At 42.1% G+C, this 18,907-nt stretch overlaps 1 protein-coding gene across 2 annotated transcripts in view; it reads left to right on the top strand.

Moving 5' to 3' along the window:
* Window positions 1-18,907, top strand: part of rhobtb4 (Rho related BTB domain containing 4) — a 539,043-nt gene that overhangs the window by 72,035 nt on the left and 448,101 nt on the right. The window contains exon 1 of one of the 2 annotated variants that reach the window (XM_083979522.1): window positions 2,436-2,447. The exons of the other annotated variant lie outside the window; for it this stretch is intronic. The gene's annotated coding sequence lies outside the window, so the exon portion shown is untranslated. Of the gene's footprint in view, window positions 1-2,435; window positions 2,448-18,907 lie in introns of those variants that run through there. 2 annotated transcript variants of the gene reach the window in all.

The raw sequence follows: 18,907 nt of genomic DNA, 5'->3' as shown, positions 1-18,907 counted from the left end.
GAGGACCACCAAATGTTAATTTGTTACCAAATAATCATACAATGGGAAACATCTTTTGCCACTTTTTTGAACTTTTGCTTCTTTTTAAAAAGAAAAAGACAAGTGCTAAAAGTTAGGCGGGCTGAACTTCACAAACATACCCCCATAGATCAGTCTGTGTACCTACTTAGAGAGCTGTGTTTTTGGAAGACAGGGAGAAGTGTGACAAAAGGAAAACAAACTATAAACAGTCATTCCCCTCTTTTTGGTCATTAATTTTGGCAAAGTGACCCCCACCACTCCCCCACCCCATCTCCCCTCCCTCCAACTCAGCGAGGTTTTACAGCATCATTTGTTTTCACACGGTGAAACCGATCAGGTCATTAAACGCCCCCTCAATAAATCTTTAGAAATCTTTTCCATTAACCCCCGAACAACAAGTGGAACCAGGCGAGTCCCCCTCACACCGTGTCAGAGCGCTGATTAAAGAGAGGCATTCAATCACACCGACACACACACACACACACACACTTAGGGCAAGTGAATTAGACTCAACTTTCTGCCTTAAAAGTGTTTTCACAACTTCCTTTGGACAGGTCTGGCCGAACACATCTGTGATGTTGTTGAGGGAGAAAATCTCTATTCTTACATTAGTGAGAATTTTCAGAGTTTAATTAAATAACCTGCCTTCAGCCCAAAGCGATGAGGTAGTGGTGCCATGAATTATGACCTGCAGTCAGTTATCATCAAAGGCAGACGACTAACACACAGCGGAATAAATTATAGGCTCGGTCAGGAATTATATTTTATGCCTTGAGACTTTCTCACTATCTGTGGAGTTATTTTACAGATTATATGGCGACATTAAATGTAATGTAAAGTACGTTTAGGTATGGATGGACCTGTCAACCCACGTCCCCAACAACAGGGAGTCTGCGCTTCAGCTTTGTTTGATTCTGGGTCTTATAAAAAAAAAAAAAAAAAAAAAAAACTATGCGTCTTTGAAGAGATTTTCTTTGGGTGTCGTGCAGGTTGATCATTCATGCGTCGCTTTGTCACGTGCAGTTGTCTCTGGTTGTCTACGGGGCGCTGGTTTAGGCTTCTCAAAGTTCTCCCCATGAAGGAGGTCTCCCCAAACCAAGCAGACACCAGCCTGATTAGTCTGTTTCCACTCGCTAGAAGTTAGCACAGCGTGTGAATGTGTAATAGGTATGACTGATCTGATTATAGGTTTCACTCTCTCGGCTTTTGTAGTCGACTGGCGGTTACAGACAGTTACAGACAGATCCTGACTGAATTATATCTGCGACAGAAAATAAAATCGGCTGTGGAGCTTTAGGATAAAAAAAAAAAGAGAGAAAGAAACCCTGCCAAATGGGGGGTCTGTGCTGTAATGTCAGGTTTGTGGAGTAGTGGGTGGGTGGGATGGGATGGGTGGGGTCCTTGACATGAAGAAGTTGGGGAACCCCCTGTGTGCTGCCACAGACTGATATTTCAATTTTTTTTTTTTTTACTTCAGAGAGTTGTTGTCACGCTTGCTTGCTCCGGCCCACTCTGATACGGACGCCGTCCGCGCAGAAGATGAACTCTTTCCAAAGAAAGTGGGCATTAGACAAAGTTGGAATGTCACCCCTTTGACAGCCCCTCCACACACACCACCACCCCTCACCCCCCTCTGTCACACACACACACACACACACACACACTCTCTCTCTCTCTCTCTCTCTCTCTCTCTCTCTCTCTCTCTCTCTCTCTCTCTCTCTCTCTTCTTCAGCACTCCTCCAGCGGATCACTGTCAGATCACTATTTGCATAATTATATGCTCAGCTCAGAAGAGAAAACTAACCCCCAAATTTTACGGGTCACCTAACTGCAACAATCAATGTTTTATCGGGTATACTAAGGGAAAAATATCTTTAACAATCATGGTGAAGGGGACTCTCTTTGTCTCCATTTCTCGCCCCCTCTCTATCAATTCAATGACTTTATTGGAATGACTGCTTATCAGAAACAATATTTCCAAAGCAGTTAAAAAAAATAATTGACCCCCCCCAACCAACCAACCAACCAACCAACCTTACTCTCTCTCTCTCCTTCTGGGTACGTGACCAAATACTTTTTCATCTATTGACTGGGAGAGAATGTGTGGCTTAAGCTTTGGAGGTGCATTCAAGATTGTATCCCTTCTTCTCTTCGTCTATTCTATCCCTCTTTTCTCTGCCCGGTTCTATACTGTGTTTTTCCTCAGCAGAAGAGGTCTTTAATATAGGGCCCGTACACCAGAGCTCAAAACTCTTCTGGTCGGTTTCGTTAGACATCATTACATATTCATTGACTTGCAGAGAAACCATTTAATCCAGTGGAAACAACTCCTCTTCAATCGCCTCTCTCCTTCTCTATTCTAATAAGGACTCGCAGACGGAGACAGCACTTGGGGCCACAGACATCACATTTAGGAGAGAGAGAGAGTGTGTATGTGTGTGCGTGCGTGCGAGCGTGCGTGAACTGGGCTTTGTTCTGCACGGCGAGGAAGGTGCAGCACTGCTTAAAGATGCGGGTCTGGGCACAGGTGTAGCGCCAAGTGGGGTCCTGCACGGGGCCCTTTGTGGGCTGCAGGAGTCCCCTGCACTTTAATCTCCCTCTGCTGCTCTGCATCTGATGTGCCAGATGTAACTCATCATAAAGCTTATATATATTTGTATTGTGCAAAACTGCACAGATGGATCATTTTTAAACAAACAACCCACGGAAAAGAATAACTTTTTTTTCTTGTAATGATATCCTGATCTCAGGCTGCTCTCCTTCAGTACGCGGGTACGCGCGCGCGCGCACACACACACACACACACACACACACACACACACACACACACACACACACACACACACACACACACATTGGCACACATATCCGATGACCCGCTATTCTCCTGCCTTTGCTCTCACCTGTCTCGGCGCGCCTATGAAAAAGCACTATTATAACTAAAGTGTGGAAATATGCTAAGCAAAGCGTCTGTCCCAGCACAATTGCGATTCCCCATAGGTTACTGTAAGAAGAACGGGGTGTGTAGCGAGGAGAAAAAAAGCCTTTAGAGACCGAAACCACCAAGAAACATACGGCTGAAGTCCCAACAGGTACATGATATGGATGTTGCTGGAATATTCTTGTTCTTATTCGTTAGTATTTTCTTTTCTTGGCTTTGCTGTCTAATACTTGTAAGTAGCCACTACATCAGCAGCGTGTGTGTGTGGTGCGCGCTCGAGGATCCTGGCATATAATGCTCCGATTGTGGGACAGCTGTTGGCAGAGCCGTTTTACGGTGTTCAGTCCATTTGGCTTTAATAGCAGCTTTCAGGCGGACCGCTACTCTATCCCCTCACCGCCCCCTCAATTACACCTCCTCTGATACTCTGCTGGCCTAAAGACTCCTGCAGTAAAGAAGAAAAAACACCCTCTGAAATGCAATACATTTGAAGAATAGGCTCTGACTTTCAAGATTTGGGGCTACACTCTCTGATGATTTCAGGGAAGCAATGTTAGGCAAGCGGTGATGAAGGAGGGAGGAGAGGAAGTAGAACACAGCTCATTGGCCTAGTTTAACAGGCCACCGACGACTTACTGGGGAAAATTGGTCATTTGGTGTTGATGAATGGCAGTGGAGATGAAGGGCTGTAGGTAGGCCTGGGATCGGGCCTTTCTCAGCCTGGAAAATCTCTGCAAACTCAACAGCAGTAATGTGTGTTATTTAGCACTCTGTAATTTGTCAAATTTAAATATCATATTGACAAATGCCAATTTTAATTTCACATGATTGCCCAAGAGTGTGTTTTCTAAAACACGCGCACAACCACTAAAGAAATTACTCTAATTGTTATAAGTAACATAATTTCTCCCAGTTCCTCTCAACAACGTGGAGAGAAAACGGGGCTCAGAGACTGAAAGTGCTGCTCATAGGTCTCACTCATCTCTCATGCCTCAACTTCAAAAAAGTTTATTGACTATAATTATTTCTTTATTTGTTTACTTTACAACCAGCTGATTGCCCAGCCTTGTTATCTTGTCAATGTCAATATATATCATGTTGTTTAAGTTTTAACACAGGTTTATTATAGTTAATAATAAAATACAGAGGGACATAGTTTTTTTTTTAACGAGCAGGAATGTTTTAATTGAAATTTACAGGTATATTCATAATACTATCGACCTTATCCTGGACTAAAATATTAGAATAATTAATAGTCATATCAATCTACTGTATAAAAATAATTCAGTGTTGTAGATCAGATAACAGGTAACAAACTACATACCTACAACCTCATATAAAAAAAAACAATGGCATAATTTAAAATACATATTCTATGATTTTAAAACTTCGTGGATTATTAAAAAGTATGCCTATATGAACAATAAATGGAAAGAATTGAAAAATAATATTTATACAATAAAAAAAATATCAATCGAAAAAATGAAGTGGTTATGGTTAAGAATATGTATAAATAATATTAAACGAAAACATAAACATATATAGGCAGTTTTGGATTAATTTGTACTCTATAAAAAGTTTGAGTCAGTTGCTCTGGAAAAAAGAAATGAGTCGTTGTCAGGCCACTCAGAGGGAATTCCCCTTATAATCCTTTGTATTAGCACAAACAACAACTCCTGGGATGTATTGTCATCGATGAGTAAAAATTAGGTGCGTAGAGTTATTTTAAACGACCACAATAAATCGAAGGAGGTCGTCTGTGAATGAAACAATATTTTCGTGCACGAAATAATGAGGTATTTCCACAAATCCTTAAAGTACAGTCCTCCCCAAATCAATATCACATTGGAGCTGAAGGGATATATCAATTAGTTTGGGGTTGGAAATGAGGCCTTGACTTACACTGCACTTTTAACGAATCATCAGATACTTATTCCTTCAAATATATAAATATATTCATTTTAGTTTTTTTTTTTCTTGAAATGAAAAATGTTTTATACCTCAGTGAGTGTCACCTGGGCCAGTATTTCTCATTTCATTTTTCACCTGCTCAGTAAGTATTGTTTAATCTGATGTTTTGAAACTGTGCAAAATAAGGCAAATATGTAAAGTAGCTATTATCAGGAAAATGTGACAGCTTCACAAAAAAACAACCATACAACAACGACAAAAGTTTCTCTGAAGTGAGGAAATCTCATTTTTCAAATTATTTTCACACCCTCACATGAACAAACACCTCAGAAAGAGTTCAACAGAGATTGAAAACTGTTAAAATAACTATTTTTGCTGTGTTTTTCTTTTCTTTTCTTTTTTGTTCTTTCTTTGCGCTACCCCACACCACACCATAAACCCACCGTCTTCTCTCTTTTGGGTTTAAAATCTCACAGGAAAAAAAAGAAAAAACACTCACACACACATATAGTGCAAGGCGATATTAAATCACACATTATAGATGAGTTTCATCATGTGGACGCAGCCCTCCGAGGATAAACACGGCGGTGCGTGGGGTAAGAATAAGAGCCAGGTTATTATTACTGAGGGAGCGGCCTTTCACTGCCAGCACCCTGCATCCTCATTACATCCACCCCAAAAAGAGATGAAGGTCTAAATGAAGTTATTGCCATCCAATGAACTCAAATTAGCCGGGCCACACCATGACAGACAGCTCGGGTGGATGGAGAGAGGGGGAAGCGCGCTTGGAGGGATATAGGTGCTGGGATTGGCAGGTGTATGTTTTGATGTGCATTTCATGGTTTGCAGGGCCCCTTAAGTGAAGTTGAGTTCATTTTGAATCTCCGTGGTTAAGCGAGTTAATATACTTGTGTTATTAAAGGGTCTGCATTCACCTTGCAGCCGGCTCTGTGATGCCTAACCCCTCCCTCACCCATCCCGACGGCTTAAGACTTTGTTCCCATCTATTTCATTTCTTTATCAACCATTCAAATATAACGTTTCTCTGCCTACCCCCCACCCCGCGTCCCCCCTTCACAATCTCTCCATCCGGTTGAATAGCTTTCTTTCCTGTCGCCGAGGTCCTCATTGTGTTTTGCTACCTGAGTCAGCAGGGAGGATGAAAAGAGGAGAGTCTGACGGAGGAAGGACGGGAGGAAAGGAGTAGTTTGACATGCAGGGAGGGAGACAGAGGCGATGATAGGCGAGGAGGGGAGGGAGGGAAGTGTATGTGTGTGTGTGTTGGGTCTGAGTGAATTTACCTGCTCCTCCGGTGGCGAACCGTGTGTGTATGTGTGTGTGTGAAGTTAACAACACAGCGGCCAACTCTACTTTATTGCTGTTTATCCCCGCAGCAAAAGCTGTCAGGTGGTGACAGATTGGCAGCATCTCTAATCAGCGCCCTCTTCACTCCTCTCTGAGATCCCCACTCCACTCATTCACTCCTGATCTCTCACAAATGGATTGTTACTAATGGCATTCATTCTTTGGATAACACATATATAGATAAATTCAACTTTTCAGGTTTATATTCGAACCATGTCCAGATATGGGCTTAATTATTTAGCGACTTATGAATCGCGGTGAGCTTTAAAATATATGTAAACAAATATATATCATAACCAAAAAAACAAACAAAAAAAAACTTCTATAACATAAACACATTGTTTAAAAATATATTAATAATTAATGAGTAAGAAAAACGTATAAGCCGCAACTCAAAGGTAACCGTTCCATTCAGGAGAAACTATTCCAAGTTGATGGCAATTTACAAAAGAAAAAAAACATCCAATTAAAACTAAAATATCTTTCTGTTCTGCAGAATCTGCAATAAATTAAATGCATCTTCTTTCAGACGGCTGGGGTGCAAAATAGTATTATAATGGCAGTGTGTTTTATCTGAACATTGCTAATAAATGTTTAAATAAATGTTGTCTATGTTTTTGTTCTGTTTTTTGCATTTCGTGGATCAAAAAGATATAATATTCTTTGATCTTGTCAAGATGAAAAGCACATTGTTTACGTCTCTGCTGACCGTGCAACCTTTATGTCTACAACTGTTCAAAATTCATATTTATAGGATTGTATAATGACATTCCAATAAATTATCCATAAAGTTATGCCTTTAGCTGAACTTTAGACCCTCCATGGATAACTATATGTCTGTGGGTTTTATAATAAACAACGGTGTGTGTGTGTGTGTGTGTGTGTGTGTGTGTGTGTGTGTGTGTGTGTGTGTGTGTGTGTGTGAGAGAGAGAGAGAGAGAGAGAGAGAGAGAGAGTGGGGGGGAGTGTGCGTGTATGAGTGCGTCTGTTAGGGAGCTTTGATATTCCACATACAGAGATAAATGAAGACTGTCGAATAAATCGGTATAAGCGCAAGAAACTTCAAGTGTAGGGAGAAAAAATCTTTAGAAAAGCACCAGATCTACCCTGAACTGTCCTGGTGTCATACAGGGCCCGCGGAATAACAGTGGACCTAAAGCTAGATTTCACTTAGAGCCTTCAATGGGATTGGTGCTTATCTCACCAGCACAGCGCTGCTGACCTGTAGGCTGCTGCATCAGAGGTGTGTGTTTGTGTTGAGGTGTTGACCTGTCAGGGGGGACTTGTTAGGACTTTAACTCCGACTGCTGGCGGTCTCCAGACATTCGGGGGTGGCATCGATTTGAAACTTGTCCTGTCTAATTTGATGATAACATCCAGGCTGCCCCGCCGCAGCACCATGGACAGCGCACTGTCCTGACCTTGCCTTGCTATCAAATTACCCCCGTCTGGGCCACGGTGGGAGCCCAGGACCAAGTTTACTATAGGCTGAGAGAGAGAGAGAGAGAGAGAGAGAGAGAGAGAGAGAGAGAGAGAGAGAGAGAGAGAGAGAGAGAGATTTTTTGCTTCTTTCACTAAAGACAAATCTTGTCTGAAGCCAGTGCTTACATTCTGTAATACTGTGGTAAATCAACAAGAAGTTGGCGGTTTACATTGGCTATTGCGCCAACCGCCTATGTAAACAATACTCAGTTACACTTACACAAAGACTTTATCTTCATGTTTTTCTATCCTTAAAGGACTCGTGCGTACCTACATGACGCCCCCCTCCCTCCTCCACCCCCAGCTTAAGAGCGAGGCTACTACCTACAATATAACTGCTTCAACTCTATTCTGTTCACTGGATTTCAAAGTGGCCAGTTGTGCAGGAAGTAAGAAGTGTGCAATATATTATAATTCCATTCAAGGTTCTTCATTGAAAATTACATTTAAGTATAAGAGCTGTTTGCACAATGTCCTTAAAGTTAAAGCAGTCATCATTCAGGAACGCATTAACGTTTAAGTGGCTTTTTTTTAAACCAATTTTAACATGGTGCGTTAATCTTAACCCCTTCATAACAATGGTATAGTTTCATTCATTACAGTCTAACAGAGCATCACATTGTGTACATCTGTATGTTCTGTATGTAAAATATTTCTCTGCTCAGTGTTTACTGTTAGTTGAGTAAAATGTGCAACATGTTCTTTCGTTACATTGCAACACTGTCAGACTTAGAGTTTGTAAAGTTTCTCATCTCTCCATGAACATGTTTGCCTGGTTAAAAGGTGCACAATCTCACATTTGTGAGGCAGATTGAAAGATTTCTTCCACTTTAACAGATCACACAAGTTATCTCTCTCCATCACACGGGCTGCAGAGACAGCAACAGCTCTTCACGCAACAGTCAGGCTTCAAGTCAAACCCAACAGAATACGCGCAGCACTGTAAACGTCTGGTGAATAAAACGTGCGCATCAGTGCATGCAAATAGATGCGAAGACAAAGCAATTTATATATTTTTTGCAAATCTCCTCATAATAGTTGACACCCTATCAGCTGGTGCACATACTGTGGTAGGAACAAGTTGATTCGGAAACCAGAATGTCTAAAGTTTGAGAGAGAGCCCAAGGCACTGACGGGGGGAAGGATTTAGTGGTGGAGAAAGAGAGAGAGAAGGGGGGGGTTGAGGGGGGAGAGAGAGAGAGAGGGAGAAAGAGGCTGTTTGATGGAGCTCTACAGCTTTGAGACAGCTTGTTAATTAAAACCCCAAGAGATGAGGCTCTGCAGCCACCGTCCATATCAGAGCACTGCTAACTATACTGACAGCAAGTTACTTAACAAGCGAGCGCCTCAATCCCATACCTTTTTATCACAGGCAAGCAGTGAGATATTTTAATTCGCTAAAATCCCACTGTGGCGGTGAAATATCTTGTTTTCTACTTAAGAAATTATGACAAACCTTGGTATTCTCTGTCATTCCAGGGATATAGCCCAAATGGCTGCTTATGCGTCAAAATCCACGCACCAGCTTAAATGTGGCAAATTCGATTAAGGAAGGAAAGAAAAGAATGTCAAAAAATGAGTGAATTAGTCTAGACATAGGTTGGGTGGTATTAAATTCTTAGCTTTATATTCGGGTGTTGGAATTATTCCCAGAATCAAAGTAGTTGGAGATTTCAGAAAGGCAGATAGGGCCTCAGTGCTGATACAAAGGCAGCATCTAGTCAAAACAAAGGGGCTACTGTGTGTGTATGTGTGTGTGTTTCATGCGTGCATTCTTTTTCTCTTTCCTTTTTTTGTAAAGGCGTTTTCTGATCAATTTCAATCGAGGTCATCATACGCTTTGTCCCCATGCATTATTCCTCCTTAATTGAACCTGCAACCCGCCCTTAGCCTGCGGGATCTCTGAGCTATTCCAATTCTATATGCATGTGTGAGATGATGGCTTGTTAAGTCGAGGAAAACAAATACCAAGAGAGCCTTACTCAAACACTCCAAATATATGACGGACCCATGCCCATTGTTCAAAAAATAATTGAAATGCTGCTTCCCCCTCTCCCCCTGCTCGCTAATAACGTGTTAGCCAAGTGTAGGCCAACTCATGTAAATAGCAGCAAGAGGAGACGTGGATTTAGAGGGAATGAGGTGAAGCCTGACTGGGTTTGTGTCTTCTGGGGGCTGCAGGTGGAGAGGCCCCGTATACAGTACAAGCAAACCTGCTGTGCCACACCACCCAGGATCCAGCGGGGGAGGGTGTGTGTGTGTGTGTGTGTGTGTGTGTGTGTGTGTGTGTGTGTGTGTGTGTGTGTGTGTGTGTGTGTGTGTGTGTGTGTGTGTGTGTGTGTGTGTGTGTGTGTTGGAGGGGTGTCTAGAACAAATAGGGCTCAACCAACAATGAAACCTTTGCCTGTTGTTAGAGGTCCAAGTCCTGCAACTTCATTGCCCCCCGCCCCCCAACCCCGTCCTCACAAGGTGTAGAAGTCCCTGAACGTTTCAGGTAATTAATAAATAAATAAGTAAATAAATAAAAGAGATAAGTAGCTACAGTATACAGTTTACATTTGACTCAATGTATAGCAGCCTATACTGGAGTTCCCGTGTGTATGTAAGATGTTTTCACATGAGGATGAGAAGCAGCCAGAGTGAGGAAAAAGCCAAAACCACCATTCACAGCCCACATGGACAGCACTTGCACTGTGATCATCTTCAGCCACATGAGAGAAAATCTATCTTCTGTCCTGTTACTGTGATCCTTTGGTAAATTAAAATGTGGTTCAAATTTAACATTTCCAGTTGGTGACCATTATAAAGCGAGGCAGCGATTACCATACAAGCAACCAAGTCTCCGTTAAAAAGTGAATCTCTCCACGTGTGTTTCTTTAAATAACTTACCTCAGATAGATATGGTTTCACTTTACCCCATTAAGGTTGGAGTTCAAAGGAAAATCGTGGGTAAACTCGACTTTGAAATAAAACGTTTGCAGTTTACTTTTCATTGCAGCAGTGGCTCTTTCCAAACGTGTGTATAGTGCGTGTTTCTTTGTCATTGACTGCCGTATTAAGGCCCCTGCACCTGATCTGTTTGTGGCTGGTCTGGGGCCACGGCGCTTTTTAAGACAGCTGTAAAAGGCTCTCCAAGTCTCCAGCACATTCATCAACGTCAGACACCGACAAGCCGCTATTTAGTGAAAGTGTAACTGCAGCAGTATATTTTAGAGCAGAGTGGGCCACTCAGCAAACAATACAATGGACTTTTTTCCTCTCCTTGGTTGTAATCAATCTAAAACAGATTATAATGTCAGACAGATGATCGGTGATTGCTTCCAAAAACAAAAACAAAAAACAGGAAAAAATGCTAAATTATATGACCGTTCATTTTCGTTGATTTTATAATATATATAATATATATATTATTATATTATATACTCTGATTAGTTTTACTGACATATTACAGTTAACAGCTCATTGTAAATATTTTCTGTGAAAGTAAAAGAGGCCTATTGATAAATATTTCTGCTGTATAGATAGTCGATCTAAATTATTTGCTGCATCTACAGATTAAGGTTGTGTGTCTTTATTTTAATTAATAAGACGTGGAAATGGATCATTGAAGTTGTTTTATTTCTTTCAAAACAATTTAAATTTATCACCGTATATGTTCTGCAACGTTACATTGCTAAAACAAACAATTCATTATCTGCAGCTCAAATATTGCGCGACAGTCTGTGTTATTACCAGTTTACATTAAAATGAAATGCATTACTGATCGCTGGTTTTAATCGATGTGATTCCACAGCTTAGTAAAATCAACAAAAAAATGACAGTCGACATAGGATGAAGCAATTATAAAACTCCCCCACTATTCACAGCGGTGGGATTGCATTAAAGTCGTTTGCAGCAGGCTGAAATTCCTGGTTAAAAAATGGCCCTGGAAACGGCGCTCAGTGCTGCGCGGTGGACTGGGGCTGAGAGCGGAGCCGAGGAGAGAGAGGGAGAGGGTATGAGGCGGTCCTTGTGTCAGAGGGTCCCACAACGCAGAGCGCCATCTAGCAAACAAAGGTAGAAACAATAACAGCATGGTGGGTCTGAGGGAGAGAGAGAGAGAGAGAGAGAGAGAGAGAGAGAGAGAGAGAGAGAGAGAGAGAGAGAGAGAGAGGCTGCCTTTACGCACACAGCACACAGGGGCGCGGAGGGACGGCCACAACAAAGCGCCGTGGTTTAGCGCTCTCAAACACTGGAAACTTTGTGTACCATGCGCGATCCCGGCCCCGCCGCGCCTGCTACGGACACTTGCCACTCGTACAAGATTAATACATGACCAGCTCAAATCGATTAATTAGAGTTAGTGTAACGTCTGCTGCTTTTTTTCTCTCCACCCGGGTCGTATTTTAATGAGCATCCGAGGGGTCACGATGGCAAAAGCAGCTGATCAGTGGTCAAGCTGAAAATGGGAGAACTTTTAATGTCACAGTGGGTGAGAGAGGGGAAGGGCGGGTGGCTACTCCCCCACTTGACAAAATCAATCGATACTATCACTCTCAAGCTCCATCACGGTGTTTTACTGGGGTTGTGTATGTGTACCACAAGCAAACAATACATCTTCTGTCGAGTGCATAGCTGCGAATCAATTATATATATATATTGAATATATACAGTATCCCTGATGCTTTAGTGCTGCTGAGAGGTGTTAAGAGGTGGGTTTTGACCAAATAAAAAAAAAACGGAGCAAAAGTGGACTCGTGTGTAAAATGGTCAGTAATGTGCTTCCAACACTTCCATCCTCACCCACTCGCAGTAATCTTCCCTACTCATCCTCGCCGCGGTCCACTGTTTCATATACAAAAACAGAACTAAGTTGTCAACCCTTTAACACCATCGCTGGTAATGAAAGTGCAATAACAGAGAGAGCAGTTACAGCCACATACAATATAAGCGTTAGTAATGGCAGCAGTGTTTGAGGGGCACAGACACTGTAGTGCAGTAATCAATACAGAGCTAAGATTTATCTGAAATGATCAAGCGACACTTTTTAATTCAAGCGATGGATCCTTATTGTTATTATTCATCTTAGTTCACATTACGGGAAGCTGTGGCGTTTATTAAACTCATACATCGGTGGCTGCTGTAACGTGAAAAGCCTGTATAATTCTGGATAATTTCACTGGGCATCTCCCCAAACTGAACAGCAAATACAAAAAAACACACACACTTTTTGTTCGTTGTTTAAGTCTGGGATAAAAAAAAAAAAAAGATAAAAAAAAGAAGAAAAATAAATCTACATTCCCAAGTTTGAAACACCCAATAACATAACACATGACATTGAAGTGTAATAACGTTAAAGTCAACATGTGAGTGATTAGTCGGCTTTTGTCATGATATATGAACCGAGGTGTCAGGGGCAGAAATTCTCATATTCGTTATCTTGTCACTCGCCCGTCGACAACCAGTAATTTGTGACAATTTTCGCTCGGTTAAGGCTCTGTCAATAATCCCCCACAGCTTCCACACTGAAAATAAACTTTAGTCTGCATGGGCACACCTATAACTAGGCCACTAATATAGTTTTAGAAATAATTAGAATGAAATTGTGACTCCCTCCACTGTAATGCACCTCACCTAACTTTATTATATATACATAATGATGAAGTGATAAGGCTGTGTGTGTGTGTGTGTGTGTGTGTGTGTGTGTGTGTGTGTGTGTGTGTGTGTGTGTGTGTGTGTGTGTGTGTGTGTGTGTTTTGCAGGAGAGTGCATTAATCGATTTATTAATTAATGAGGGAAAAAAGGCGTTTGCAGCTTTATTACATGTTATGCCATTATGTGATATTGTTTACATGATCTACTATTGTGTGGTGAGGGGACTATAATGATTGTAATAAGAACCTGGTCTTTGTTTATTTATTATATTAAAAAACAACTTTTTGGATTAATATAAAATACAAAAAATATAAAACAAAGATTTCAAATGTTAGTGTGATCTGCTGCCTGCGTTTTCTGCTGCTCTGAGAACACAGCATGGTGTTTAGTGTGTCCTTCAGCTGGAGTATATGTATATATACATACATTACATTCATACTTAACTCGTTTTTCTTTTATTTTTTCCTCAGGAGTAAATCCTTGACATTCTGCACTATTACCAAAATTGTAGTACATAGCCTAGTAATCAGAAAATTATAGGCTTGCTCCATGGCAAAGCCCTGTTTCTCTTCTATGAAGAATCCTTTCAGAAAGGTTCTCCATCTCCACAGCATTATGGTGCTGTAAACAGCACCGCGAGATTACACGAAATGCTCCACATCAGCAGCATTAAAGGAACTTCCTGACAACCACGCTGGCCTCCTCGTTTGAATTCTTCCATTATTTTATTTGCACAAGCCAGAGGAAACCACTGAAGGAGAACCTTCTTTTGTACACCTAAACCTCTATGATCCACTTTATGGACCACATGTTTTATTTTGTGCTTCATGTTCTGCAGGCCATGCCATAGTGGTGAGACCCCACCTTCCTTACATACCCGCCGCCTGCGTGGAAAAGGAAGAGTGAAGATGTGACGGGGCGTATTTGAAGTATGACGAGCTTTGTGGTCCACTCCTTTTCATTCCCCTGCCTCAAATATACGCCCGCTTTCAAATAAGCCTCTTTGGCAATCCCATGCCGACCCCCCCAACACACACACCCCCTGCCACCTTGACATGAATGGGCGACTGACCTTTAGGGCCGTGTCCACTCTGCGGTCCAGTTTTATCCAAATAAGCCTTCTTCCCCCACCCTGCCTCAGACGGTGCCAGCAATTCTTTACTGATATCATCAGCGGATGCAAATGAATTTGGACGGGGTGGGGGGTGCAGGAGAGGAGGGGGTGGTGTTGGTGGTGTAGTCATGGACAAAATACCACACTGGCTGCAGAATGCTGCATGTGGAGAGATGGGAATATTGAATACCCCGCCACCAGAACCATCCCCGAATTCAATATTGCAGAAAAAAGAATACACATTCCTATTCCAGAAATCTTGGCTGTGAAATACCACCAAGAAAAAATCGCCATTCAAATGAGATGCGTTTATTTCTGCATGGCCTTTGAAGAGAAGAGAGGGGTCGTGTCACTCAAAAGAAGGAAAGGGCCACTCCGTTATAACCCCCCTCCTATTTGCTCTCGCTCTCTCCCACCATCCCCTTCCCCTCCTCTCTGGCTCCGACCGACCCCCACTCACTCTGGCGCGCGCGCGCACGCACGCCAGCGCGCACATTTTCACTATAGCACGCTGGCTTTGGGGGCGACACAGAGGCTAGATTAGAGCTTTGCTCCTTTAACAAGGGAGAGGAGGCACTTCTATAATCACAGCGGCGGTATGTGGGGCCACAAAGAGTTTGCAACCACAGGGCGACTGGTCTTCTGTAGAGTGGTCCAAGCCCTGGGCAAGCCAGAGAAACGCTCCATCCAACGTATTACTAGGATCAAAACACAGTGGTTATAGTGCGTGAAGAGGTTATTAACCCACAGAGCACAGCAAAAGACCAATTCTATATCTTCAGACAGCATAACCCTGCCATAGCCCGACTTGAGACATTTCACCCCGTCAACATGACCAGAACACAGCGCGAATGATCAAGTAATTATTTAGTATGTAGAGAGAGCAATGCATCCCTTGTTGACGATTTAGAGTGTGTTCCTGCTCGACTGCTGGCATCCCCTCCCTCCCTTAAGCACAGCAGTGTAACATGGACATACAAATTTGATGGATGGTGCTGAGTAAGATGGAAAAAAGACGTGTATTTATCAACATGCCGCATGTCCTCTGAGGTGGCTAAGAGAGAGAGAGAGAGAGAGAGAGAGAGAGCATCAACCATGGAGACTAAAGGGAGTCAATGGGAAACCTTACCACTGTCAGGAGCGGCTCTCCGCGGCATAGATGAAAAATACCCCTCAATGCATAGTTTCAGTCAATCATAACAGACCTACAGCAACCTCTGCGAGCTATCCAGGTAAACACAGATAGGAACTATATGAGCAGCAGCTGTCACAGTAAAACAGCAAAATAGTCCACAACACTCACGATAGATAGATAGATAGATAGATAGATAGATAGATAGATAGATAGATAGATAGATAGATAGATAGATAGATAGATAGATAGATAGATAGATAGATAGTGAAAACAGATGTAAAACAAAACAATATTACGATTGGACATTTGCTTTGTTCTGTGAGATCATTCTTTCATGAGTACACAAATGCTCTGAGAGAGAGAAAAAAAAGTACAGCAGGCACACATGCTTTCATCATGTCATACCAAACCTGATGTGGTAATAAAACATTAACGGAATTAGTCTATTAACCAGATCCTTATAGCAAATGCCATTCACATGTGTTTAGTGCAGAGGCTGGATACCTGCTAAAAAGCTTGCCAATTTATTGTCAGTGGATAAGTGAAAGGACTACAGAGAGTATAGGCTCAGTGGATTATATCTTTACAAGCATTATTCTGCCTGAGTGACTGGCTGAGGAAAAAAAAAAAACCCGCAAAGGCTACAACAAAGATTGGTCAGGCATGAATGCGGCCTGTGTGTTTTGTCTTCATAACATATTAATCCATCAAACCATGAAGTTGGGACTATTTGAGCCCTATACTTTAATGAGTTTTTTTTTTTTAAGATTTTTTTTCCCTTTAAAAGTAAACTTCAGAGCAGTCAGAAAAAAACTTCACATGCAAATAAAGTGGAGCTAACTAGTGGCCAAACTCCTTTTTTCTTCCCTTTTCTTTTTCTTTTTGCATATAATGCAGCGAAAATGGGTCACCAATAAATTCTGTCTCAGCATTGATGTAATTGCAACAAAATGCTGCTGAGTAAAAAAGAAAAAAAAATTGAGGAGCTCGCTGACTGCGGTGGCACAGTCACACACCATCTGGAGTGTATTAGAAAGAGAAGCCGTAAATATTGCAGAAAAGCCCAGGCGTTATCAGGTATGTAAGCCCGGGCCTTGCTGCATGGCCTCCCATATGTTGACATAATCAGACTGTAGGGATGTCTATTAAAACGTATCTGAATTTAATAAATGAACACAGTAATTAAATTCAATTTGTTTGTGCAGATCTCCCAATGACTCCCAGTGTTGGTGTGTTTACATTTCTGAAGAGCTGGATTATTATGAGATGAAATGCTGCAGGGCTCAGGGGATGTTATCACAGTGCTGAGGTTGCTGTTAGATTCAGACCAGAAGCAACAGGTTAACTGGCTCCAGCTCCTACTTTGGCCCCCAAATTTGACCAACTTAACAGCAGGTCATTACACGCACCGACATTAGTTATTAGTAAGTCGTTTTGTCTCTGACAATGGTGTCACTGTGCCGCCGAGAAACATACACACATCCTCTCAAACTTGACAGAAGGAATGAGGAGTTCCTCTTGAGCTGCAAACACTGTTACATCCGATTCACGCTTTCCCCCTTTAAAACCAAGCATTTCCTTTCAGACCATCCGGGTCTCCTTTTTTTCCCAGTAGTGTGTGCGTGTGTGTGTTTTATTCCACACAGCATTTATACATGTGCGCGCGCGCGCGCACACACACACACACACACACACACACACACACACACACACACACACACACACACACACATGTAAACACCTCCACTCATGCGAACAAGGGTCGGTATACTCTACACACCAGTGAGAAAAGTTGCACTTCGGAGTTTTAATGCCACGTGCTGATTAATTTCTGGTAAGTGACAAGCGCGCGCGCACACACACACACACACAGGCCTCCGCACACATGCATACATACGGACACACACACAAACATAGACACACGTCCGTCCTCTTTCACATTTTACGTATATATCCCTCCTCCCCTTTCTCTCACACTTCTCTCTCTCTTTCTCACTCACTCCCCCTGGCTTTATCCGTTTCATTCCGTGGAACACACAAGAACACTGTGCAAAAGACACACGCGCGCGCACACACACACACACACACACACACAGACAGACAGACAGACAGACAGACAGACAGACAGACAGACACACACACACACACACACACACACACACACACACACACATTGAGGAAAGAGAGAGGAGGAGAAGGAGAGACAGGGGGACAGAGAGAGTGAGAGATGGGAGAGAGAGACCGTCAAAATGAGCTTACTTTTTTTTTTTTCCTGACGTGAATCTTCATCCATCTTCACTTGATCCAACCGTTTCTTCCCCAGTGCTAAAAAAGTCTGTAGTAATATGCTCGTGCGCTTTAATTAATATATTTCTGGGCTGTGTCCCGAACCCAGAAGCTTTAGAGAGGGAAGAGGAGTGCAGATTGAGACATATTGAGCCCGCTTTAAAAGGATCATTTCATCATGTGGGAGGTTGGGACACACAAAGTTTGGACCCGTGACTGGCATTCCGGAGAGACATGCATATTTTAAAACAACAAAGCAAGACAGAGACCGGGGGCCCCGGGGTGGGAGGGGAGAAAACTTGGAAAGAAGTTACTATCAGATGAACAGCTGTGATTGTTGGGCAAGACTTGAGCGCATATTAAGATATAGTCATCTGAAAAAAGGAGCCTGTCCAAGTATTGTCAATGAAAGTCGAGCTATCACTCATTCAGATCGCTTCAGCGTTTAATTTATTCATCTCAAAATATGTTACGTTTCCAAAATATTCCAAATGTAAACCATTTGTAGACTCACACAAAAACAACGCGTTAACTCCACAGCTTCAGAGATTGTGGATTTTATCCTGTTGTATTTATTTTTCTGTTTTCTTGTTTTGTTTTGTTTTTGCCGTCTCTGCTCTTGCGGCGTTATTGAGTCTATATGTATGTTTTATTCTACAGTTTATGGTGAAGCCGTGAAGATCAGCTTTAATTCATAAGTACTGGATAAACCCTTTAAAGGCAAACATTGTCTGGAGTTGTGACGCTAAATGAAACCATACGTCCAAAAACTAAGTGGGGAAAAAATGACCTTCTATTGCGTTGGAAATAAAATAATCATCATTTACCTTCTCATAATGAAGCACACGGCGTGTAGTTTTTTTTAAATCCTCAAATATTTAAATAATATCAGTTTAAAGTTGCAATTTAAAACGGCTCCCACTTCTATTTTGTCAAGTCACACACAATTGTATCTCTCCCAAGTAAAGCCAGTGCTTAGCGCTGTCACTTCTGCACAGCTTTTACAACATCACTCCCC

The sequence above is a fragment of the Trachurus trachurus genome, assembly GCF_905171665.1.
Source record: "Trachurus trachurus genome assembly, chromosome: 9".
Taxonomy (NCBI): Eukaryota; Metazoa; Chordata; class Actinopteri; order Carangiformes; family Carangidae; genus Trachurus; species Trachurus trachurus.
Note: the sequence above shows the minus strand (reverse complement) of the source record. Positions and strands in the feature narration are given on the sequence as shown.